This window comes from Zootermopsis nevadensis, unplaced genomic scaffold (assembly GCF_977971745.1).
Source record: "Zootermopsis nevadensis isolate Lab colony 2312 unplaced genomic scaffold, Znev_1.0 Znev_ptg000011l, whole genome shotgun sequence".
NCBI classification, from domain to species: Eukaryota; Metazoa; Arthropoda; class Insecta; order Blattodea; family Termopsidae; genus Zootermopsis; species Zootermopsis nevadensis.
Window position 1 is genome coordinate 7,596,257 of NW_028259143.1, and position 27,255 is coordinate 7,623,511.

The 27,255-nt window shown below is 37.8% G+C and overlaps 1 protein-coding gene across 17 annotated transcripts in view; it reads right to left on the bottom strand.

Moving 5' to 3' along the window:
- Positions 1-27,255, bottom strand: part of cpo (RNA-binding protein) — a 456,673-nt gene that overhangs the window by 94,332 nt on the left and 335,086 nt on the right. The window contains exon 1 of one of the 17 annotated variants that reach the window (XM_087347209.1): positions 5,259-5,636. The exons of the other annotated variants lie outside the window; for them this stretch is intronic. The gene's annotated coding sequence lies outside the window, so the exon portion shown is untranslated. Of the gene's footprint in view, positions 1-5,258; positions 5,637-27,255 lie in introns of those variants that run through there. 17 annotated transcript variants of the gene reach the window in all.

Below are 27,255 nucleotides of genomic sequence, written 5' to 3' on the forward strand. Positions count from 1 at the left end.
AATTTACTGACAAGATAATAGACTGTAACTTTCTCAAGGACTCCTCTTCGTGGAGTTGAGTTAGTGAGATTGATATTTTAGAAAGCGGTCACTTGGGAGACAATATTATTATTATGGCAGTATGACCTCTGAAACGTTGGTAAACATCGACCAGACTACAGAGCGCAACAACCCAGAAGACAGAAATCTTCATACTCACCGCTGTGAAAAATCGCCCTGATGATGGAGGCAGTATGACCTCTGAAACGTTGGTAAACATCGACCATACTACACAGCGCAACAACCCAGAAGACAGAAATCTTCATACTCTGATGACGGAGGCAGTATGACCTCTGAAACGTTGGTAAACATCGACCAGACTACACAGCGCAACAACCCAGAAGACAGAAATCTTCATACTCTGATGACGGAGGCAGTATGACCTCTGAAACGTTGGTAAACATCGACCAGACTACACAGCGCAACAACCCAGAAGACAGAAATCTCCAACAGAACATACTCTTTAAACGAGAGCGAACAACTCGTTCCTTTAAAGAAAATCTTGTCATACCAGTCCCATGGCGCAGTCTGGATCTCAAATTAAGCTGCATGTCGTCTTTTGCGGTTATCATCATCACCACCCTCTTGTACTCACTGATCATGACTGTTGACTTACCTGAAACAATATATAATTCATTATATTAGTAAATAATCCACATATCAGAAAACTATTAGTAGGCAATGCAATTTGACTGAAACTGAAATTATGTTTTAACTTAAACTAAAGTTATAGACTGTTGATACGATCTTAGGTTCCCACGGCGGCGAGTATAAAGATGAATGTGCTGTGGATTGTTGCGCTGTGTACTTTGATACAAGTTTATCGACCTCTCAGAGGTGTCTGTTACCTCCGTATTCAAAGAGATGAGAAGCCACCGGGGGGGGGGGGGGGGATAGAGACGGCAAAGAGCTCTCGAACGTAGGTAAACGTCAACACACGGCTCAACATTCCAGATGACTGTCGTCATCATAATCATTGACTTAAGAATCTAATATAGCATCATGACGAAGACAGAAATAATAAATTATAACTGAGATCAGTGACATTAAATGTTTGTTTCAATGTCCTATTTCTTAAATAATTCATAATTAAATCAATTACAGGCCCTAATATGTCTTTCTACTAACAATTCTTTCCACACAGAAGCCACACTTAGGTCATGAAGAAAGGACTTTAGATTTATTTTAACAATTTAAAAATAAAATGTTAAGTTCTCAGTGGGAAGTCAGGGGCACATGACATTCAAGTGGACAAAAATAAAATTTAATTGAATTATTCAACGCTGATAAACCAAATTAATTCTCGCAAAGCAGTCACTAATCTTTTTAATATAAGTCTTCCTGCACTTGTGATGTCAGACTTCCATGTGATTACCTGCAGTGAGTACAGCGAGTGGATACCGGCTCAATTTAATTAACATATCCTAAAGTAACAAACAAAGACAGTACAACGAACTCTGTGCCACCCAATAATTTCCCCCTACAATCTTGGCCGTATATCTAAAGAGACATACAGTACCAGAGAAAAACATTTACATAATTGGCAAGGATCTTAAAATAACGAAAAAGACGTACTTTAACAACTGTACGTTATCGGTATTGACACTCACATATTACAGCTACAAACCTATTGTTCCAAAGTTAACCTCACTCCAGATACCACGCTTCATATAACGATAAATTATTTTCCATGAGTTTCGTTCCAAACCGAAGACATGCAAACAATTCACTTGAAATACGACATTTAGTACGTTAACAGTTAAGCCAAATCTTTAACCTATTAGATATGAAACAAGATTGAAGAATTCATTCCGTCACCGGAGTACACAAAGTTTTGACATTTTTATGTAACTTCGCATTTAAGTGCTGTTAGCTGTTCCAAATAGCTTAGATGACATTAACACCTTATGTATATAAGAAAACCTGATACATATTCCATTATCCAAAGCATCCACAACTATAATCACTTAAGAAACAAAACGTATATTTTAAATGTTACTATTTGTTTTTCTTCCCTGCTGTTTCATTTCCTATGTGACATGACAATGAACATTTTGGCTTCTTAAAAGGTAGGGAATATTTTGATTAGGTGGATGACTTAGCTTCTTAATGACTATGCCCCATGGAGTTGTATTATTGATTTACCTTTAGATGCAGAAGAAATGATGTATCACTATTGATCCCCCCTCCCCATGCATGGATTAACACGTTCATTAATTAGCTGATCAATTACGGTTAGTAATTTACGTAATGAATATCATAACACGGAAATTAAATGTTAAATAAACAGCATGTCATGAACATTTTATTACTTCAAAGGCTAACAAAATACGAACTGTCCAGAAATTTCATCCTCGGTGGAGATTATGTAATTTATTTACGTAGATGCATCAGCTATAGTATATAATATAATCATGTACCAGGTCTGTGCAAAAGATGGTAACGACGTTAATGGAGAAGTAAATCATTAGCACAACATAGGCACAAGTTTTCTTTCAAATTTACTTAAGTACAACTCTAAGGAATTCTGACGAATGTTGCAATTACTACTACAGGATTTATTAACTTTTCCAATCGTCTGATATTCTGAAAATAGCGCACATTCAGGCTTGTATATCCACTCTTTTAGAGTAACTAATTCTCTGCTAGTAAAACGTAGAAGTTCAACATCACTAGCTCGCCACTGGACACGATTTTGAGCAAGATATTTATTTTATATCTCTTTCGGAAACTGAATCTGTTCCCGTCCTCTAGATGACGGACAAAATGCAGGAATCCATTAATAGTAAGCCTATATGCTATAATCTAGTAAATTAGTTGACCTAAAACAACTTAAATATTTAGCTGTGAGGGATAGCGTATTGTATTTCACGTTAATTATATTCTGTTCACAAGAGAGGCGTGCTTCTTCTAGAGACTGCTTTTAAAAAGATTGCCCTGGGGATCCTGGGGTATTGGAACAGGAATGGGGGGGTGTGGGGTACTGTAGTTCTGTCCTCTCGCGAGGCGTTACTATAGCAATGTAAGGAACGTGACAGTCGCACATAGAAAAGCGAAAGAAATGAAGGAATGAATACGACAAGAAAAACAAAAAACTGGAAAATATAAAGAGACAAAAAACAAAAACAAATAATGTGTATTATATATACACAATTCCACTACTGCCATCAGTGTGTATCCGGATTATATAAAACATATAAATTCAAATATAAATAACCCGAGTATACTAGTTACCACGTTTATTAACCATTATCATTTAAATTTATTTACAATAAACAACATATAAACGTTTAAGAATTAAATATTTAAAAGCACAGCTATTTATTCATCACTGGGTTGTTTAACTCTAGGGTAAATTCGCAACAGGTATGAAATATTAAAGTACATTACCCACACAAGCAAAAGTTCTTGTAAAATATACACGCAAAGTAATATTCAAGATTACAGCCGACATCAGTGCATTAGACATCACCTTACCTCCTATTCCTGCTATTAGTCTAATGTAACTGTCACAACACAAAAGCTCTGAACTTCAGAAAAGACGCACAAAGCATCTGAAAGCCAGATACTTTTACGGAGTGCACTAGAAGAACATGGCCGGCGTCTGCAAATGTTTCTGGGTGCTGCCGAAGCATTATATTACCTGGCAGTAGAAATATATCAGATAAACAGGCTCCCTCCTACTTCCTAGCCTACCAACTGAAACTGAAGGGAATTATTCAGTTCAACATCAGTGTTAGCAGCCAGTCCGGAGATGGCTCTTCTGGGTTGTAGCGCCGTGTAATGTGGTAATCTCGTGGCAGTTTCAGATGTCCTTGCTGCCTCCACCATCAGGGCGATGAGTAAGTCTACCAAATTACACGGCGTTACAACCCAGAAGACGCCATCTTCTATTATCGTTATTATTATTAATGCAAATAGAAATAATAACAGGCCTTTCTATGTTTTTTTCGAGGAACTATTAACAATGAAATTCTCTGTCTTGCAAGATTACCTAAACTTAATTATTGTGTTCACGAAAGACAGCAGCATCTCGCCTCTGTTCTGAGCATGATAAATTCGATTTCCGCTCTCAGCCCCTGTTACTTCAAGATTTATTCCAGGATTATGAATGAATAATATTATCCTCCATCAACGCTTTGATCTCCCAAGCGATCTGTTCCCGTCAGATGTTCAAGTCATGATCTAGCAAGTATTTATAATTGGTCCCATGCACTCAACATGCCTGGCCCATCGAATATTCCTTAATTTTGTCATAATATTGACATTTGTAAGTTCAAATTCTGAAGTTCATCAATTTCCTCCTGCGTTCTGTTACTTAATCCTTCTTAAATCCAAATATTCTCCGCATCACTTAATTCTAAAACACTCTAAAAGTATATCTATGTTCTTTTCTTAGAAAACAGTATCAAGTTTCTCAGCCATATAAAACAGAAAAATTACAGAATTTAAATTCTCCTTTAGTTCTAAATAACACAGACTTTGATTCTTACAGCAATGGGACATAAACTGGTTGCTTTTAAGAATATACATTCAAATAACGTGAGCTGTCCCATTTAACTTGGAACAAACCACGACAGCATGACGTAGCAGCAGGGAACGAACTATCGGGAAATGAATCAGTCACAGCTCGCAAGCTAGTAGGTGGGTTCAAGTTACGTGGGACACCCTGAAGTATAGGAGGAGAACTGGTTACAATATTTATAGAGAATGAATATGTTTTGAATTCCTTAAGAATCCAAGCAAAGCTCACATGGCAGGAATATTGGTAAACCAACGATAAAGTGATCAGTTAAAATATTAAATAGAGCCTGAATAGCTATGTCAGCTGGCTAAAGACAGTGTTCAGAGGCGAAAATGAACCTTAGCCTTCAATAAATTACGAGGAATCTCTCAGTTCTGTAACTGTAAGCCTCTGAATTAGAACTCTTCTCCTTGGGGCTATGTGTAATATCATTTTTAGGTGTGAAATTTCCTCTGTAGAAATCGTTTTGAAGTCCAACGCCCCATTTTTAATTCAGTTTGCTTAACGCTTAAGGGTGTTTTTCGAAGAAATCCATGACGTAATTAGTGATTCATGTAAGTAGCCACAGCAGCAGCTGAGAATGAACCAAAAGGATCACACACACACACACCTCATGTAACTATTTTCATTAAAAATATGTTTTTTGTGTGTTATTTCGACATGATGTTCATTTGTAACTCGGCATATATCCTACCTGACGTTTCGGAGAAACTTGCTGTCACATTCTTCAGATCACTTCTTCTGGGTAAACACTGTGTTTAAATAGTAAACATAACAGACGTTTCGGACGAACTTTCGACTACCTCAACCTTAAACGAGGCAGCTAGTACCTCTAAACCTTACGTATTTTTTACTATATCTACACGGAGTGATAAAAGATTACACGTACAGTGAATACGGGCCGCCATGAGAACTCTATGCTTCGAAAAACCTTTACAGAATTGTTTTAGCAAAATGTCCAGATATTCCATACTCCAGTGCGTTTGAAGTCCCTGTCCTTGTTTCCTGCGGTCTCAGAAAACGCCTTGCACCACCACACAGCTAGCCAACTAACCAACGTCTGCTCTCCACAACGCAGCTGGAGATAACTTCATTTGTTACATTACCAACAAGCACAGCATCTCAGCGCATGGACCACTCAGTGCCAAGAGAATAAATACCAAGTTAAGTTAAGTGAGAGACTGTGTGTGTGTTTGAGCAATGACCAGAAACGGGGACAATGTATTGTATGAAGGAATACAGAGTATACAGAAATAAAATGTAGACCTCTGGTCTCATTAAAACGCCATTACAGAGTTTTCAGTTTCTAGCTCCCCGCTTTAATGTCTGCTGAGAGCCGTTCCGTCCATTAATAGGGGAAGGGTTAGAATTTGCATTTTATAGCCGAAGGAAAACTAGTTGTTTATTACACGATAAAAACAATTCTCAAGTAAATCTAAACACAAACCTTACACCGATATTAAAAATACCATCCATAATCTCACATGGCAGTTCGACGATTAATTCGCGGCATTAATTAGGACTATCTTTTATCACACGGACGTCAGTTAAATACAACAAAGACTAAAGACTTGTTACGTGTAAAGAAATGAAAACCATATCGATATATCGCATTATAAACGGAGTCGACCAGGATTATAGACATACACGGTCTAGGACCGCTGGAGTACTTGGATCACGGGCTCAAAAACCGTTCCGGATACTTAGTGCTGGGTGAAACAGGGAAATTCTTGCTGTCACTCCTTCCAGAATCATATAAATCATCGTCTTTGGTTTAAAAATCTAAAAATTGAGAGATACGGAATTCACAATCCGACTTATTTCATGTGAGTGTTATAGAACGAATGTAGAATGAGGGTGAAGATGGCTGTATTATGGGTTGTAGCCCCGTGTAGTGTGGTAGAAGTATATCGACGTTTCAGAGGTGCTTATTAAAGTCTTAAATCAGGTAGCATAAGATAGGCGTGGAATGTAGGGTACATTAGAAAGATGAGAAATATTCTTATAAAACTTTGTCCGAAAATCTGGAGAGAAAACAGCACTTGGGATAAATTATAAGCAATTATACAATGGTTGTTAAATTGTTATACAAATTGCTAGGAAAATATTCATAAATTCAATAATAATTTAAATGAAACATGGATTTATTAGGGCTTCATAATTTAATTAATAACTTAGATAGATGATGACTATTAGCTTCTCTGCTCCCAGAAATTATTAGCGTCTCTTATTACCGCAATTACTGCGAGCATAGAATGCAGCTACACATTTTTAAGTTCAGATACCCAGTCTACCACCGAGTCAAGGATTTGAAGCGGAATTTTTTTTGTAAATCTCACTGGGAAACTAATTAACTTCCCTACTTCAATATGGAAGTCAATAAATCCTTCATTTGATTAAAACTGAACACAATTAGACGTCGAAATCGAATGAGAATATGATATGGTGCGTCCATCATCACTTTACATTCTACTAAAACAAATACACATCAGTGAGTTCTGAAACTTATCTGAAACAGCCCATCATTCGACGAATTTATGATGTTTTAAACATTAATTTAAGGCTCCAAGCCTTTCAGACTTTGACATATTTAGTAATCAAAATATGTGTTTACGACTATACGCCACGAAGGCCTAAACATACTTTAATATTATTTTATATGTGATGCGTGTTCAACGACTAAGAAATAATTATTTTACTTTTAACAAATATAAAAGTCGCAGGGAAGATTTTTAATTGTTATATTTGGTTTCAAACGCCGTTAAATTTGTTACGTTGTTAACAGTAACACGTAAGTAAACGGGAAATTTAAGTTATTTGACTCTGGTTTAGGAAAATGTTAACACAGATGAAACGTATACTAATCTAAAATCAATCTGTTTGAATGACAGATGATATTTCTGACATTACATAGATTCTCTTCGATATTCCAGAAAATTTCGGAATATTGACTCCCTAAATAGGCTGTTTATACCATCAACGATGATTTTCATGTCTCGTTCTATAAGTTGAAATTTTATCAGTAAAGAGCTTCGCTAATGAACTACAAAGCGACCAATAAAACAATAATATTAATGCCATGAACTAAAAGGTACTTGTACTACGCAGATGTAGAGCATTTACACATAGCAATCAGAACAAATATCAATTAGTATTAAGGTTTTACTTAATAAAATTCTAATCACGACTCACGAAAAGATGGAGATAATTCCTTTAGCCTCGGAATGGGTCAGTGGACTCAACCCTTGAATGAGAAGAAGAAGAAGGAAACATGCACTTCTTTCTGAAAACATGACACGCTTCAAAACAAATGGGAATAAAAATGGATCGAGACTGCCTATTCCTTGTGGCGTGGAAAAAGATGCAACAATTAATCCCATTTGCAATTCGACATCACGCCTAAATGTGCACAGGTCCATAACAACTGCTCCCTCAGCATAATTAAAACAAGAAAAACAGAATGAGAGTAGCAATAAATTTAACGATGTTCATTCAATTTTCATTACTTTCCGTTTGTGAAGGGTGATGGATTGATTGATAACAATGGGATTCTACCGTAGTGGGCAGTTTGATCGGATATGTATTGGGTTCAAGAGTAGCACAACGTTGCAATAAATGCATTCATTACGACAATGCTTTTCAGTTTTCAAAACCTGTTTCATATTCCGGAAATAATTAGTTCTAATCAAGATCTTACTAATTTATTTTATGCTCCAAATAGGATTTAGTTATGTACTTAAGATTCTTCAACATATGGCTCAGGTTATGACTGTCATTTTATGATTTTTTTAAACAATAAATACTCTGAACTGAATTATAGTGGCGGTCATATCGAATCCTGGGATAAAAAAGAGTCTATCCTGAAGAGATTCTGCAATTTCCGTTAGCCTTTAAGGAAAATTACAGGATAATGTATTTTCTAGTATCCCGCACTATGTAATTAAATAATCTGGACTGACATGCATAGATATTTTTAAGAACCTAAAATCTAATAATGTCTGCTCTGTCACAAATAATGGATTTTTGTAATAACTTTCAAAATAAATCCATAAAGTTATTCATGCTAATTAATGTATTTATTAATACATTTTCAATATATACTAGTTTTTTTTATTATTTTTTATTATTCTGTCTGACGACAGGTCCATATATTATGAACAGGATCCTTCCATCCTCTTTCAGGTTGCCAGGGCCCTACTCATACATACATACATTCTTGGCAGATGGTCAGAAGTGGTTTGCCATTACCTTCTTCTGTGTGTGTGAGTGGAGTAATTGTTGGGATGCCACGGAGAAACCGGGGAAGCCCCCGGAGAAAAACTCCGTGATGCCTAGACCACGGCCTTGCCTAACACAAGTTATAAATCTGAACACCACTGGGAATTGAACTCGGGACCCCAGGATTACAAGGCTAGCGTTCTGAATGCTAGACCACCGTGGCGGCTTATATACTAGTACGGTTCTTTAATACAGTCACCAGAAAGAATTGGACGTTTATCTACAATAAATGAATATTATGTTTAATGAATCATGAAAAGATCTAAAAACAAAGAAAAACCAGAAAATTGTTTATTTAATTTGAATACGCCACTCCCTACAAGCTATCGTGTATAAACGTCTTACCACACATATATCAACCTTAAGTAGAATTTATCGTGTTTATGCGTGGTCAACCGAAGCAAAGAGATGAAGTACGGTAGATGGCATTCAATACGAAAATCATAACTGTCCTTAAATCATAAATATTTATGAAATTCAACATCCCAGGAATTACATTCTGCCATATATTTATTTGCGTATGCAAATTTCATTGATTCCATTTCCTACTTCAAGTATAACAGAAGTAAGTTCAATACAGGGAACATTTGTGGTGAGTTCGAAGGACCTGTCAATGTCCCTTGGTGCGAATTCACTATTGACAAACGCAGAGTGTTCACTAATTAAGAGTAACGACTTGCTGATTACAGATTTGAAAATAAAAAAAAACTTAACAACCGCACACAGAAGTGGGAACTAATGAAATTACTTGCACTGCGTGTGTACACTCCTGCGTTAGTAATGCCGCATCAGTCAGTAATAATCACGAGGTTCAACCGGCCATGGGTCTGATTAATCCCTGCGGGGTTTTCGTATCACTGCGGATTAAGGCTTCGGTCCAACATACGCCACCACTTTCTTTTCCACAACCGCAGTGTCCACCTCATTTCAGTATTATGAAATTTATGTTTTATGCTCCACTGTTTGGCCCTAACCACTCCTACAACAAGGGCAGTGACATCTTACGGACATAAATTGATACAAGAGACTAATCCCTTAAAGCCCGTTGGTAACTATATGTACCACCAGATTTAGCAGTCAGCAAACTGAATTTTACCCACAGAGTGTATATTTAGGCTGTGCGTTTGGTATTATTCTCAAATTTAATTTACTTTACTTTTACTCAGCATAAAGAGACATTATTTTCTAAAACAATATTAACCTAATTATTTCTGTAAAGAAAGAAAATTATATTTCTTTGAGTTAGGGACTAAATTTTTAAAAAGTAGTTACATAAACTTCGGTTTCAAAAGGCTAAGAAAACTTCGTTAAAACCTAATAAAAAAAAAGTATTAACATTTACAGAGAAACCAAAGCGAATAATAACAACTGTATAAAATAAATGGCTATATCATCTTGAAAAAATGCCTGAAAACCAAATTTCGAAGCTGGCCTTTCAGTAAGAAACAAAAGGTAGATGTTCGAGAAAACGACGGAACAGTTCTAATGCTTTTAACAACAAAGAACAAGGACTTGATCCGTGTTCATAAGATTTGAGGTTCTCACAGCGGTTAGGAAGGCGATATTCTGTGCTTTGACGCCATGCTGATAAGTCGGCAGATACGTATCGATCTGTGATGTTGATGGAAAGCTTCTTGATTTAAACAGGTCAACTAATATTATTAAGAGTCGTGAACTAGAGTTTATGAACGTGTAACTGGATAGGGAGACAACGCATACAGAATACCAGTGGGGAAATTTCCTTGACTGCAGCAACTTGCAACAACTTAAAGAAAGAATACGAATGTCGTCTGGGTTGTAGCGCCATGTAGTCTGATAAAAGTTTACCAACATTTCAGAGGTCCTTGCAGCCTCCATGACATCTGAAATGTTGGTAATGTCCCAGACTACACGGCGCTACAACCCAGAAGACAGCCATCTTCGTCCTCACCGCTAAGAGAACCTCAAATCCTACCACAAAGAAAACTAAGGCGTAAAACTGACAGATTTTAGGGCATAGAATTTTAGGGAAAGAGGTAGTTGAAAATGGTTAGGATCGCGCGCAAAAGCGGAATTTGGTGTTAACTGTGCTGACTTTGGTTTTATTACAAAGGACTTAGTGTTTAATTGACACCACTATAACAAGACTAAATAAACTTCATTATTCGTGTTTTTTCCCGTCTAATCACAATTGTATATAAATAAAATTATACATAAGATATTAAAATATCATTTACATATTTGGTACAACTTTTTACTACATGTTTCGGTTACATTGAACCATCTTCAGGTGTAAAGTTAAAAGTTAAAATTATAATCTTATAAACTAAAACTTAATTACTGTTGTTGTGTAACTTCTGATGATGTTCTGATGAATTTGGAAGTAAACATCATCAGAAGTTACACAACAACAGTAATTAAGTTTTAGTTTATAAGATTATAATTTTAACTTTTAACTTTACACCTGAAGATGGTTCAATGTAACCGAAACATGTAGTAAAAAGTTGTACCAAATATGTAAATGATATTTTAATATCTTATGTACTTATAATTTTATTTATATACAATTGTGATTAGACGGAAAAAAACACGAATAATTAAATTTTAATTCACAATATGACGCAATTATATCAACTTATAAATAAACTTCAGTTAATCGACAGTAGGACTCTAATAATGCTACCTATATTTTTGATGGAAAGCAAAATATAACTCTGATAAACAAACATAACCACAAAAATTAATTTAGAAATAAAGATATAATATAATGGTAAATCTAAAATAATTTTCCAGAAGTTTTATTACTACGCCAACATCTTCCAGAGCAGTTTTCTTCTCTCCTTTATATTGCATTCTTCTTATATTATTTTACCCCCCCCCCCCCGCGCGTTTTCTCGCTGCAGAACAGTAAGGATGATATTGAACGAAACCAGAGAAAAGACTATAATTGTCGGAAAGTCGAGAAGCAACCATCGACAGTTCCGGAGCCTTCGAAAATATCGATAGTTTTCAGTCCGCTTTCAACTCGCAATCCGGGCGTCAGGTTCAATTCCTCAGCAGACAATACAGACGCAGCAGCATCACGTCTAATTTTGGGAAACTTGTTAAAGCTCTTGGAAAAGATTCAGTGAGTCGTGCAACGTGATATAACCTGTCCCATCCACAATCGGCTCTGAAAGAATGGACCCAATAAATGCGAGACTGAAGTACAGCCCAACGGGTGTACAAATTCATTATTAGGGGGACTAACTTGTCGAGCGACATCTGGCCCACTGTAAGTTCGGCCAAAGTTATTGCGTCACTATTCTTAGGGTCGGGCGAGTTTAGTTTATAATAATAGGAATACAGTAAGTTAAATATTAGTTGTAGTCTAGTGTTATTATTTCGAAAATAATACAGCAGATCCCTTTTTGAGAATGTGAAGGCTATTCAACTGGCCAAGAAATTCAAAGCCTTGACTGGAACAGGAATGTTCATCACAGTCGTCATAAAAGTTCATCAGATTATATCCTGAAGTAGATGAGTCCAGTCGACACAAAACTTACTTAAGACCCGAATGAGTGTCGCGGGCCATCTGTGCTTCCGTCTCACACGAGGTCTCTATTTCAGATTTTCCGAATACAATTTTACCAGAAAATTATCAGGTTTCTATGCGTGCTATACGTCTCATTCCCTTTGATTTGGTAATTTCAACTAATGAAATTAAAGCAGTCAGTTCATGTACTTAAGATATACACAGAAATACACGGGACAAATTGTTTACATTTTGCTCCCAAAGACCCAAGTTCAGCAATGAAGGCGAGGCATTCATTACTACATACATTTTGACTATTTAGCAGTTAAATACGTTCAGTTGTCGATACGATAAAGCGATACTTAACAGAGATGCTTTGTTTTACTCTGCTTACTTATTGCTTCTATCCACTACACGTTACTGCCATCCGTTCACCATCTGAGTTTCGTAACCCTCATCGTAAAACATTCTCGAAACCTCTCAATTATCATACACAACGAGACATACTTATGACATAATTACTACTCAAAGTGTTCGTTTGAATCACATAGATTACATTTTCATGTTATATGTGTATTTCAAACTAACTTTCAAGTGGGTAATACCTCAGCGAATACAAAGCTTGTCTTATTATGAGATTTGATTTTAGTTCTAATGGTGGTGAAAATGTCGACATCGGTCTTCTAGATTGTAACACTGTAGACTTAGGTAGATACCAAAGTTCCGTAAGAACATACTGTCCTGAAGATGAAGGCAGTATTTTATTCCGAAACATTATCTACCTATCAGTCCACAAGGCACTGCGACTCAGAAGACCAACATCGATAATGTGGGTCTTAGAAGCAGCGTGCTGGCAAGTAGTTTGCAATACCATAGCAATTGAATCGTCTTCTAGCATATTTTTATCTGCAAAGACCTCACAGATTTCTAAACTTGTAATTAATCTTTCAAAGCAGTGGTAACTATATGCACTTACTGCATTAACAACGAATAACTTCGAATTTTCCCAACATTTTATTTATATGTTATATATAATTATCACCGCCACGGTGGTCTAGCGGTTAGAACGCTGGCCTTGTAATCCTAGGGTCTCGGGTTCGATTCCCGGCGGTGCCCGAATTTATAACTTGTGTTGGGCAAGGCCGTGGTCTAGGCAACATGGAGTTTTCCTCCGGGGGCTTCCCCGGTTTCTCCGTGGCATCCCAACAATTACTCCATTCACATACAGAAGAAGGCAATGGCAAACCACTTCTGGATCATCTGCCAAGAACGTATATGAACAGGTCCCAGTCCGAGAAAAGGATGGAAGGATCCTGTTCATATGGACCTGTCGTCAGACAGAACACTAAATAAATAATAAATATAATTATCAGACTAAATAGCGATTATTTTCTTAAACAACGCAAACAAATTGATATTTGTAGTATGGTCGCAAGGTGTTTTACAAGAGGTAATAATTGGATTAATAAATGTGAATAAACCGAAGTGCTTCTGGTGAGCGCGGTAGCAGATGATAAAATGTATCCAGGTGAAGAACGAAAACTGAGCTGACACGTGCTTTATGTCAACTTCGGTAATAATGATGAATTTTTATTAATTAGTATTTTAGTGACTGTTTATCGAAGCAACCTTCAGTCCAACTACGGGCCTTATTTTTCGTGTTCATGCATCTAAGTTAAAATATCAGTTTACAAACTTTTTTGCAAGTATTTGAGATAAACATAACAAGTACGTAAGCTCTTATATAAAAGTGTTCGATAAAAATGTTCGATATGTAGAAATTGAAATGGTTCTAAAATTCTTAATAAAATTTTCTTCTATTAAATCCAACTGGAATCGATTATCCGTTTTCACGTTCATTCATACGTATGCTGGAATATGATAACGCTCTCGTCATGCATGAGCGCACCTTCCTTATTCCCACCACGTCTGTTGACTCCCATGCTCCAGGTTCTAAAGTCTTTTAAATAATTTTCCAATTTTGGCGGACGGTGGCCATGATTCAATGCAGAATTCGATAAATAATGTGTAAAGGAGAGGAGTATCTTTCACCAAGAAAGTCTCTACATGACACTTTTGTTGAATTTTGTCGGTTTTCCGCATTCCCTTGCCTTGGGATAAAGCCACGTGGCATGCGACAGAAGAAGCCTTTCTCTGAGTATACTTCAAGAATCGTCATTTTTCTGCCACCGCGAATTGTGTCACAAACGAACAATTCCACAAAGCATGATGGTGGTGAATCACCGAAGCGAGACATTTTTTTTTATTTTTTGGAAGTTCAGTGAAGGATACAAGTCACTTAGAATTTACTCAGGGCTTCATCTCCACCATCAATGTTAGCATGCGTACGTTCTTTGGCTCTTTCCACATGATCTGAAGAACACACGGCTCCGACAAACCAGAAGGAAGGAAGGAAGGAAGGAAGTATAAACTAAGGAAAGAAAGAGATGTAGAGAAGCACAGAAAACAAAAGAACAGAAAAAATACTCGGGGAGGGCATTTCGCAAGCTTAGCCTAAACCAGAATTTGTAAGTTGTCTTAACTGCAATATTCTTCCTATTGGATCTCAAATTTCTTATGAATATTTATTTAATTCGTTACTCGTGTCAAAGTCAAGTTTATCAGTTCTGCTGTGTCAGCAAAGACGAATGTCAAGGTCACAAAGATGATTTCATTTTCGTTTAAATTTCGAATAATAATAATAACAATAACAAAAAAAATGTATTTCCGAAATAGCTGCTGCACTATGTACCTCAGGGGCAAGGTTTGTCTCGGGCACACAGAAGTAAATACCCTATAAAATGGTGAACAGATGGAATAATAATAATAATAATAATAACAACAACAACAGCAGCAATTCTTACCAGAGTTCAATGCGTCTCAAACTCACATGTTTCATTTACAAGTTTAATAAAATAAAGTCATACATAACCATACGAGACATTTAAAAAATTGTAATGTGCATACCGAAGATTTGGAGGCATAAATTACTTTTAAAATTATATTTGCAATATTTCCTTAAAAAGGCCTGTACTTTACCACACAAAGACTTTTGAATACACTTCTAAATTAACTTACATCCCGGCCAATTTCATGTTCGAGCTTTCCTCTTATTCTTCATTCAAACTCATCGTAATCACCGCCCATTCTGACTGGCAACGTCACTCCACTTTTCCTCGGGCCTCCTGATTTATTTACACTTGAGATTTTATTTTTTTGCAGCTTAGGGGAAATTATAGTTATTCAGTAAAGTCGATACTCCTGAATTTCATTATTTATTCTTATATCGATTACATCTGTCGGTCAAATCTAACATCATTGCAAAATGTGTCAAGTTTCTGCAGGTTTCAACCCTGAGTAAAATGTTCATCTCAGCTGCTAGTATTCTGCCACTGCCCTGTTTTACTGCAGTCAGGTTTTCGTAACCTATAAATATGTAAGTGTGGCCATCAACATTGCAATTTTATTTTCATATATTTTTCTTTTTTCTTGGGTTATGCGAACTAGTTCAAAAAATTTAAGAAAATAATACATAAAACTCCCTTACGCCGCTACTGTTCGCAAGATACTTCACACTTCTCTTCAAATAACTGAGTAAAGTGGTTTAGAAGAATCTGGTTCGGAAATCGATCGGTAGACATTGTTGATGCGATGGTTAAGATCAACCTACGCGGTTAGTGAAACCTGATGACTTCAGTTAATTACTCAAATGACAAGAACAGAGTTCGTAAGACAAAGTGGGGAAGTAAATTCTGCAGTTTGAGGCTATGAACAAGAAATGGTACCTTATCTTACGGGAAGAAAGCAAAGGAGATGCCACATCTAGGCGAGGGAAAAAATGGGAATAGAGGACAGATGTCTGATGGAGTTTCAAAGAGTAATGGGAAAAACGAGACGGAAGAGACGGAAGAAAGACGAAACAATGTAGCAAAGGAAAGGAGTTGAGTGGTCAATGTGAGGTGGAAGCAATTTACAGCTGTGAATGGGGGTAATAACGCACTCAGTTTGTCGTGTCGTGAGATTTCAGCTTGGTTTTAAGCTGCGCGCGACTATTCGATCGGAAGTAGACGAGAAATGATAACTTATCTGTGGACTCTCAAAAATGCTAGACAAATCAGATGCATAATTTTCTTCATCAAAACATTTAAAAATAACCATGACAACGGACACATGTCATTTAAATAATATGATATTTTCCTCCCATCTATGCCAAGTCTGTAAGTGGCCTTATGCATTCATGTTTCCCGGCAAATTTCTTGTCCATCTCATCTGCCTCGTGCGTAGATACATTTCTCCTCTATCTGACATTCCTTGATCTCAGATTGATATACAACTAAAAAAATATTACATTTTTGACAGGGTTTCATTTTCCAAAGCTCACTAATTTCCTTTGGGATGAGAAAAAGTCGATATTGGTGCACAGACTACAAATAATCACACAAACGAAGAAAAACTATGTTTAAAATACAATTATATTAACTTTGCAAGACTCAACAAAGAAATTACGCACAGATTTAGTCCATTCGTGAATATAACAATATACAACCACATAACAAGTGAAGAACAAACAGAACAAAAAAAACTAATTCACAATTAATTCACACTGGACATCTTGAAGAAATAGCGAAGATTTCTCATTAATTACAACCAATGTATTCATTTCCTTAGTCACTTCAATCATGCCTAGTAAATTATTTTTGTATTAATGAAACCGGCAAGGAAACCTCACAGAATTTATCAGAAAACGTTACATCTCACGCGAAACAAATACAGGTCGCGTAACAAAATCATATTATAGAAATGACAAATAAATGTTTCTAAAATGTGGCAAATTTCAATATTCGGTGACGTAGATTACAAATTAAAATTATATTCACAAAATATCGAAAAGATTTAAGCAAAAGAACAAGTCTACCTATTACTATTGCATTTCCATGTTCCATACCCCCCTTCTAATGCAAAATGTGTTGTATCGTGAGAACGTGAAGCCCGGTGTTTCACATTCCCAAGAAAGAACACACATTGAGGGTGTTTGTGAACACAGCGTCAACAAGGATACTAGGCTCTCACGCTGAATAAATGCTAGGAATGTGGGGACAATTGCATGTTGAGGAGTTATACAATCTGTACTCTTTACCCAGTTTCACTAAAGTAATGAAATTAAAAGTAAGAAACAAGACACGATCCAATTTAATTCATTCTCTATGTGTAACTTCACCTTAAACGACACACTTCGACAAACCGATGAGCAATATTTTCCTTTTCGCATTTCGATCTTGGCAAGGAAAGATCCTCTGAAGGAGTAAGGACGTAAGAGCCAAGGCTTTTATTCATATTTCAGATAACTTGAAAGGTCACTTAAGAACAATTATGAGGTCGGAACACTGCTGAAAGATTGCCAAGCGGTTTTTCCTTAACACCCCCCCCCCCCCCGGACCAATTCACGCGATGATGCGGAAAATATCGATATCCAGATTGACAGCGGTCTGGGCCCGATATTCGTAGTGAGTGAATCTGACAGCATATTGGATCAGGGTGTTTATAGACCGTAAGGATGGCAGACCTGATGCTAACCTCTTCTCCTGAGGCAGAGAACGGAATATTGAGGGGATGTACCTACTCTGTATTCGATAACTGTGACAGGCAGAAACGTCTCGATCATCTTTTGAGTCTTAAAATGGCCGATAATCGAATTCTTGAGGGCGGTCAAGTGTTAAGAATTGATAGGAATTTCAACATATCTTATTTCAATATCACTTCCTATTCCTTATGCGAAAGTGGTACTTTAAGAAATTATTCCATGCTTGGCAACGTTTGTTTCCCTGTACTTAGTCGTAGCGGGAGGAAAGAGAAGAGAGACTTAATCTTCCACTGTGAGCAAAGAACAAATATTGAAAGCTCTGAAAACAAAGTTTAGGCTGAAGAAAGCAGTGACAGGGTAACGGAGAAAGTACCTTTCAGAACATCCGATACAACACACGAATCTCTTTGCCCCAACCACTTTCTGTAACCCATGGAGCAGAGTTCTTATAGAGACGCTGATAATGCTCAGCTGGTCAAGAAGTCCCTCACCTTTACGTAACTCAAAGTTCATTACCGCCTTCACAAGACGCCGTCACTTTATCTACAAGACGTAGTTGGAGATAAATACAAACGATTTAAAGCTGCGATTGAACAGTAAGAATTTACGATTCGTATTCCAGGTTCTCCGGGTTCCATTTCGGCCCGGAGACACGCTAGCCTGAAAAAACTTTCCTAGTTTTCTTCAGTCCCTTCAGGCAAATTCTGGTACAGTACCTTGAAACAATACACGGTCACTTCCTTCCACATCACTTGAAATTCATCATTCAGAAATCGTCTTACAATTTAACGCTAATTAACCTAGATTTTTAACAAAGCTACGTTCATTAGACAGACTCAGTCAATCACAAACAAAGAAATTAATACATCCACAGAGAACGAAAGGGCAAACATGATCATCTGCTTCTTTTGCTCAAAAATCTTCTCACTCCGGTAATGGACAAACCTGTAACCCGTCTGGACCCTGGAATGCACATTAGATCTGCTTGTATCTTATTTACTGTTAACACCTGCTACGGCATAGAAGCAGGTTATTTGGTGCTCTGAATTGGTAATACGACCTTCCGTTCCTCGTTATTGTCTTGGAAACAATCGATAATAACATGTGGATAAATTACGTTCGAAGTTATTTCGGTACAGGTAACACATACGTAGAAATTGTGCTTATAAAATAGCAGCACACTTGGATGTACGCAAAAGTCCAAAGCAGACGTCACCAAGTCCCAGAGATGGACTGAAAATATTAAGAGTAGTAAATGTCTGTGTTCAATAACTGTATCAAATACGAATAACTTTGGCTGTCTGGTACAGACGACGTCGAATGTCGAGAATTATCTAACGTTCCGGTAAACAGTGAAATTGCCATATTCACCCTTAAGATGGAAACTGCAGTGTATGCCGAAACTTTGGACAATTTTCAATATTCGACGCTGCCTATACCTGAAAGCTAAAGCTACACACCGACCTCCAGCAGCGAAAACCTAAGGATAATGTATCATATTTATATCAAACTTTTTCATAACATCACATGGAATAGACATTAGGTGGTGACGAAATAGTCCCGTCTGATTAAACCGACAAAGGATTTAGACTCTTACATTAATTATTACATATTTTTGGAGCTGTAGACCGATCATATGCTCGCTTAATTGGGCCCAACATAAAAAAGTAATTATTTTAAAAGTGCCGAACCCCTTCTGATGCCTTTCGCCTGGCAGAAATCTTTTAAAACTGCGATAGTTATATGTTGCTTCCACATGATTTTTCAGCCAAAATAATTACATACAATAATGAATTATATGTAAATCGAACAGATTTTACATTCAAAATATAATAATAATTTAGTATTCATTTTTTATCTCCCTCAATCATGCTGTAAGCCTTGCCGGTCTCAACCTAACGTGTTTTATAACCTTAATTTCATATCGTACTCTTTTGGTGAATGTGGATATCCGACCGACGATTAGAAGACTATCTTGGCTGAAGATTAACCACACTTCAACGCAATATTTCCAGATCGGTTGGCATGTTTTTCAATAAACGAAGTCTCAAACACCAAACATCCTCCACAGTTGTACCAATTCTGAGCTGTAGGATACGACTATCGCTGTGGCAGATTGCGCACAGAAGCCATCATTATCAGCACCTGCCTCTCGTGTTAATACACCCTGAACTTAATTCTCACCTCGTTGTGAAGGGAAGAACAGAGAGAGACGAAACGTTCTTGTGTGTCCTCCACACGGCCAATTAGTAAGCTAGCACGCCACGCTTCCGCCGACCGTGAACGGCAGGCATTGCTGAAATTAATATCCATGGAAAGGCTGACCAGCCTACGGTGAAACCAACTGGGCGTTAACTCATAATTGTCTTTAAGCAAAGACGTTTGCCTACTTGATACTTGTAGATATTCAGAAGGCTGCTACCAGGTTTTACACTCGGATTTATACAATATATTTGCATTTAGCGATAAAATTAGCTGGGATCAGATAAGTGGGACATATAGAGCGTGTGGAAGTGACGAAAAATACATATGCATTTTAGTCTATATTTGGTAGAGTTAGAGTATATGGGAGGATGATATTAAGATGGATCTTGCAGGAACTGGGTGTGAGGCCATGGACTGATTTCAAATGACTCAGAATGAAGTCGACTGTCGGCAATGAACCTCGCTGACTTTAAACAGAAGGGAACTTGCTTGACCAACTGGCGGCCCCTTGTCCTCACAGGAAGCATTCTGACAAATGGAGTTACTTTAGTATGTTAATGTTTTGTTTTGAAATGTATATGGCTGTGTGTTGGAAACGATGTGCCAGAAAGTCGTGGTCAGTTTCAAACAAACCTTTAACAAATTCTGTCTTAAAAATTTATCAAAGAGAGTCAATTCGTTACACGCATCTCTTGAAGATTTTGTATCAACTAGTGTAATTATGCACAGAGCTGTAAAATAGAACACTTTAAGTCCTACACGACAGAAATGTGGACGTAAGTACCGGTAAGATAATGCTAGTGAGATTAATAACTACCATAATTATTTGTTGAACTCCATGGAAAAGAGTAGTTATTGAGAAGTTGATAGCTGATCATCAACTTGGTTGCAAACGCGCCTAAAACGAATAATGGCTTTCATGATTTGAAAGTTGTAGAATTTTCAAAACACATGTTTAGAATATAAAGTAATGACAAAGGATGACAACAAAATTGTCGGTACTCAAGACAGAATTTGTGTTGGATCCTGTGATTAGTAACCGGCGTCCAAAGCCCACCAACTACCAGCCAATCCGTTTGGAGCTAGCTTAAAACATATTTTTACAGCTGTCTGTACGTGACCTGAGAGATGACGTAGTCAACTGGATGGCGAGCTTGTATACAGGAGTCAGGTCAGGTGGAGTTATTCAGGGTCAATTTCGTCGACTGCCCTCTTCGCTGAGGGTGGAACAGAGTAATTGGAAAACCGAATGTAGTTCTACCTCCAATAACTTACTAAGACGCACCTGGAAATAATGACTTCCGAGAGCAGGGGATAGCAACATTTCCCTACTGACCCTGTCAGAAGACAATTCTACCCCGTATTTTATAATTACGGGTTTCAAATTTGGTCCCTGTCAAACGGGAGGAACAGAGACTGAGATGAAGAAGCCTGTCGTCTGTGATGTTGCGCCATGTAGTCTCGTAGAAATTGACCGACGTTTCAGAGGCGCTTATGTCTATAGTCAGGTCGATGAGTTATCGTCTTTATGATGACATTCGTGACATGTTCGCTGCAGTAATAACCCGAAATCTCACATGAGTTGAGGATGTATGAGTTAAATATACCGACAAAAATGTTTGTACCCAAGAGAATGAAAATAACGAGACGTTTGGGAAAATATACACTGTGGAGTTATCTAATTTGTTAAAATCATAATATACTATCAGAATGATCAAACAAATGAGAATTATATGCATGAGACATATAGCACGCAGGGGAGGTAAGATAGAAATAAAAAACCGATATTACCGCACCTCTTGTTTGTTATATTTTCCTGTCAGTCAACACCCACACAACTATCATTCCATACATTGCAACGTTTACTCTTTTACATAAAAGTACAGTTTTGGACAACAATATTTTATGTTGTTTAATTGCAAATATTTTGATAGTTATAATAAATGTATCTACCACAAATAATAGCTTATAATTCCGAAAAACATTCTCTGTTACAGACAGTTTTGTGCAACATTTTAAAACCCCGATCCATTTTCAAATACATAAAATTACGAGCAACAGATAATTTAAATGTTATTTTTTCTACATGAGGTGTGATCAAAACAGTCCGGACTGGCTACAATGTGACTACATTAGCTGATACAGAGTTTCCCTGCTATAAGATGGTAAAACATAATCTGTTGAATAATTTGCTGTTGTTGAGTCACCGAAAGGAAAGCGTCGTAAAACAAGGTTGTGCATAGTGACATCTATGATGCTCATATTTAACAAAAGACAGAATTTAAGGTTCAACTGATGTGCATCAAGCACTCTATAGATCTAGATCTAGGTAAAACTTGTAAGGAAACCCATGGTATGTTAAAACTTGCTGTTGGGGACGAAATAAAAAATACTCAAACATTCCGTGTTTTTGAAACCTTGAAAGTGGCATGTCTACAGAATTTTTCATCACCAATTCCTACAGCAAGGACAAACTAAGAAGTATATATACATGCATATATAAGTAATATTCTGTCCTATCGGGAATAATTCCTGTGCGTAAATATGCCCGCGAGCTATACGTCAAAAGGTCTTGGCTCAACATCTCCACATCATAATCACTTCTAAGGATCCATTTATTTGCTTCCTAAAGGTTTTTACCTTCCAACAAGAGCAGCAGTTCCTCAATTAAGGAAAATGTAATTACAGAGGTACGAAATCAGAAACTGTGCATAGAGACAGCACAAAAAATGAGCAATTATATTCTCCTATTTCTTGCGTTCGTCTAACATTATTAGATACGTTGTATTACGAAAGATCAGGAAATCCGAAAGGAGATATCAGAAAGCAGTCAGTGAAACGTTTAGACTCATTACGCATTTAATTCAAAAGTTAAACTCTGTATACACAAACTTAAAATTTCTGTTTCTGCCTAAATTCGCGTAATAAAATTAATAAATCATAGCAAACACCCAATATTATAATTATCACAAACAACTGAGATTCGCCATTCTGCTCATATGTTTTAAAAATATGTGATATCTGAAAAAGTGTTCAGAGTTCAAGCACGCCACAGAATAGCAGCAAGAATATGATCACCGTACTTGGTATTCGAATAAATATCGTAATAAATGGTTTTGGAATTACATTTATGCAATATATACACAATGATACAAAGAACTATCTGATACCATGTGTAATTTCATACACGTATGTACTACTATTACATAACCTCAAAAGTTCGACAATAATATACAAGCATAGGTCAATTAAGTCAAGGTCAACATGGGTGGAACCAAGTCGCCCAAACTGTAAATATAAATGTAAAGAAAGTTTTACTTGGGATATCTGAAGAGAATAAACAACCTGGGAAGATAGACTTAAATTACAGTTAAAAAAACTTGGAGTAAGTCCATAAGGCTCAGGATAGAATCCAGTGCAGGGCTGTCATAACCACGGTAACGATTCCACGGGTCCGATAAGCAACACGAAATCTCTTGGCAATCCGTGGAGTGACGATTAGTGAACGCGATTGTCTGATATGAAGACCGGAGTGATCAGGTGTCAGGATTTGAGCTACGACGCACTCGAACGAAAACTGGTTGTATGCGTATGCGTATCCACTGATAATGGCACAAGACTTGTATACATGTGCCGCGTAGACACTTCACATAACGATCACCCGCGGCGCTCTGCACACAGCCCGGCCAGTAGCAAATTGAAACCCTATATGATTTTGTTCATCCAAGTGACGGAGCAATATCCGGTAACAGGCAGTTCTCCACCCCAAACAACTCCTACAACACGCAGCCCTACCTGCTGTGTCTACCGGTAATTGGAAATTGAAAATGTCCCTTCTTGCTTTAGTTGCCCGTGAGCAGTTGTTTACAAACGTATGTCGTTGAAGGGTGTCCACGGATCTGTTTCTGGCTTCACGACAGGCGTCTGAGCTATGGCTGCTAACTTCATAATGTCCCAGTACATCCTCAGACAGTGAGGAATGCCCATCACAGTATCTGTATAATTGATGCTTGATGCTAATTGGGTATTCACGGAAGGAAAACCTAACTTAGAGACTACCATAAAAATTCATAACTCTATGAGGCAAACTTATTTGAAATCCTAAGCCTAAAGCTGTGGTATTTGCTTAAAAATCCCCGCGTTTTATAAACCACGACATGAAGCGACATGAGAAGACGAGAAACGCATAAAAAATTTTGTTGGAAAAACTGGAGAGTACTTGGAAGCCTGAGCGAAAGTAAGGGGAGAACTAGGGCGTAGTGGAATGTAAACTGAATTCATCTGGCTGATATGACTGCCTCGCGGTAGGCTCTTGTAAACACTGTATGGTAAGGAGACATGACCACTGGCTGGCTGACAGGTATCCATCCATCGAATTTTCTTAGATCGTTCATATTTTCATATAAATGACATGTTTAAAGTAAATACTTCGTAATCTTCATGAACCAAACTAACGTATGAGTGTGTCTTAAATAATAATTTTGAAAATAAAACTTATCTAAGCACGTAAAAAGAATCATGAAATCACGAATTCATTTGACTACATGTATAAAAACTCAGCTTCTATTGTAATCGAAGAAAATTCTGCAGTCGCATATTTTTTGGAATGCATTTTTCGAACAGTCGGCTAACACGTCTCCACAGAACTGAGACACATTTCGCTCGCAAATCGGGGTCACTCTCGCGAACAGAATCTGCCTTTCTCATTTGTCCTGTCCTCTCAGTTGCAGCTTTACGAAGTAGTAGCCGCCATTTCACGTTTTGCTGCTCTGATACCATCGATCACGGACTTACTCTAACAGCCCGCGACGGGCAAACACTGGCCCAGACACACCGCTCTCAAAACAGGTCTCTTCCTTCTGCTTTCAACTTGCTCTGGAGGTTGAAGGAAGCACAGACATTAATTCTGTTTCGAGATTTAATTCTCACAGAGCCAACAGTAAGACAGCCAGTCAGTGAGAAAGTAAATTGGCCAGAGCAGTCAGCTAAACAACTCGTCACCCGAATAGCCTACCACCGACCGATAAAGACAACCAGTCTACGACTTGGTCAGTCAGAGATATCCACTCAGTCATCCAAACAAACAGCCAGTCCAGCAAATAGTCAGCCAGCCAGATAACCACCAATTATTCAAGAGTCAATTAGGCAAGACATCAACTGGCCATACAGCCAGCCCCACACAACAGACAGTCAGTAATTTCCGAGACACGATCTTCCCTTATACATTATTTATTTGCATTAGGTTTGGATCTTCTGATCCATTTAGGGCTTACGTGTCCCATCTCAACCTATTGGAGTAATTTGGTTATTAAACTTGTACGAGTTTGAAGATTTCTGTCTTCTGGGTTGTTGCGCTGTGTAGTCTGGTCGATGTTAACCAACGTTTCAGAGGTCATACTGCCTCCGTCATTTGGGCGAGTATGACCTCTGAAACGTTGGTTAACATCGACCAGACTACACAGCGCAACAATCCAGAAGACAGAAATCTTCATACTAAGAATCGCCCTGATGACGGAGGCAGTATGACCTCTGAAACGTTGGCTAACATCGACCAGACTACACAGCGCAACAACCCAGAAGACAGAAATCTTCATCGCCCGGATGACGAAGGCAGTATGACCTCTGAAACGTTGGTTAACATCGACCAGACTACACAGCGCAACAACCCAGAAGACAGAAATCTTCATCGCCCTGATGACGGAGGCAGTATGACCTCTGAAACGTTGGTAAACATCGACCAGACTACACAGCGCAACAACCCAGAAGACAGAAATCTTCATACTAAGAATCGCCCTGATGACGGAGGCAGTATGACCTCTGAAACGTTGGCTAACATCGAACAGACTACACAGCGCAACAACCAAGAAGACAGAAATCTTCATCGCCCTGATGACGGAGGCAGTATGACCTCTGAAACGTTGGTAAACATCGACCAAACTACACAGCGCAACAACCCAGAAGACAGAAATCTTCATACTCTGATGACGGAGGCAGTATGATCTCTGAAACGTTGGTAAACATCTACCAGACTACACAGCGCAACAACTCAGAAGACAGAAATCTTCATACTCATCGACCTGATGATGGAGGCAGTATGACCTCTGAAACATTGGTTAACATCGACCAGACTACAACCCAGAAGACAGAAATCTTCATACTCACCGCTGTGAAAACCTCAAATCTTACATGCATATATAGTTCGTACTTTAAACATTATTTCCCAGCGTGAATATTTTGTAGCTTCTGTATCTTTTCCTGGGTCGACAATGTTTTTGGTTCATATAGTACGTGTTTATTTTCCTTCTACCCAACATCTGGTACGTAGACAAAGCGCACAGATTGGTAGCGCGTGGTATATGCACTATGTCATCGTTTAAATGTCGCAAGATGAGAGTCGAAATAAATTACCTTCCGGAAAACAGACGCAAAAAAGAAAAAAAACTGTAAGGACGTTTTATCGCAATGCGAGGCATTCATTTTGAAAACAGGAAACTTTTAAATTATTTCTCAGTATGCCATATCAAGATTTAACATACGTCCTTGTCCGAATATTCGTAATAAATTAATTCAGATCAAATATTTATTTTAAACCCATAATTTGCCGATTGAGGAGAACCACGAGAATTTTCAGCTATGATAACGGGTGTCCTGGAGGAGATATTCGAAAACAGTAACTTTCTAGCACGAACCAGGCGTGCAGAAAGGTCTATCACGACCCTCAGTAACATCTGTTGAGTTGCTATCCTCATAGAATGGGCCTGGCACAGAATCGAATTCCGACCTCTTGTTGACACATCCGTAACACAGCCAGGAGACATCTTCTGTCGTGTAACGAGGACACAAGGCTGAATTACAGATTCACGGCATCGAGAGGGTTCAGAGTCCACGTCCGTCCTTCCGTCTTCCTGTCTTTGCTACGTGCACAGGGTGGAACGTTCGTACCATTCCAATTTCCCTTTGTCGCGAACAATGGAACGGAAACAGCAGAAATAAATCGTTGTTCTAATGCATTATGCTTAAGTCAACTTGCTGGAGACCTTACCTCTTCCAGGAACTAAGACACACCTAGCCACGTCACTCGAATAAACTTGCGATGCGCGTCATCCTAATGTTTGGAAAGAATTCGTAACTTTC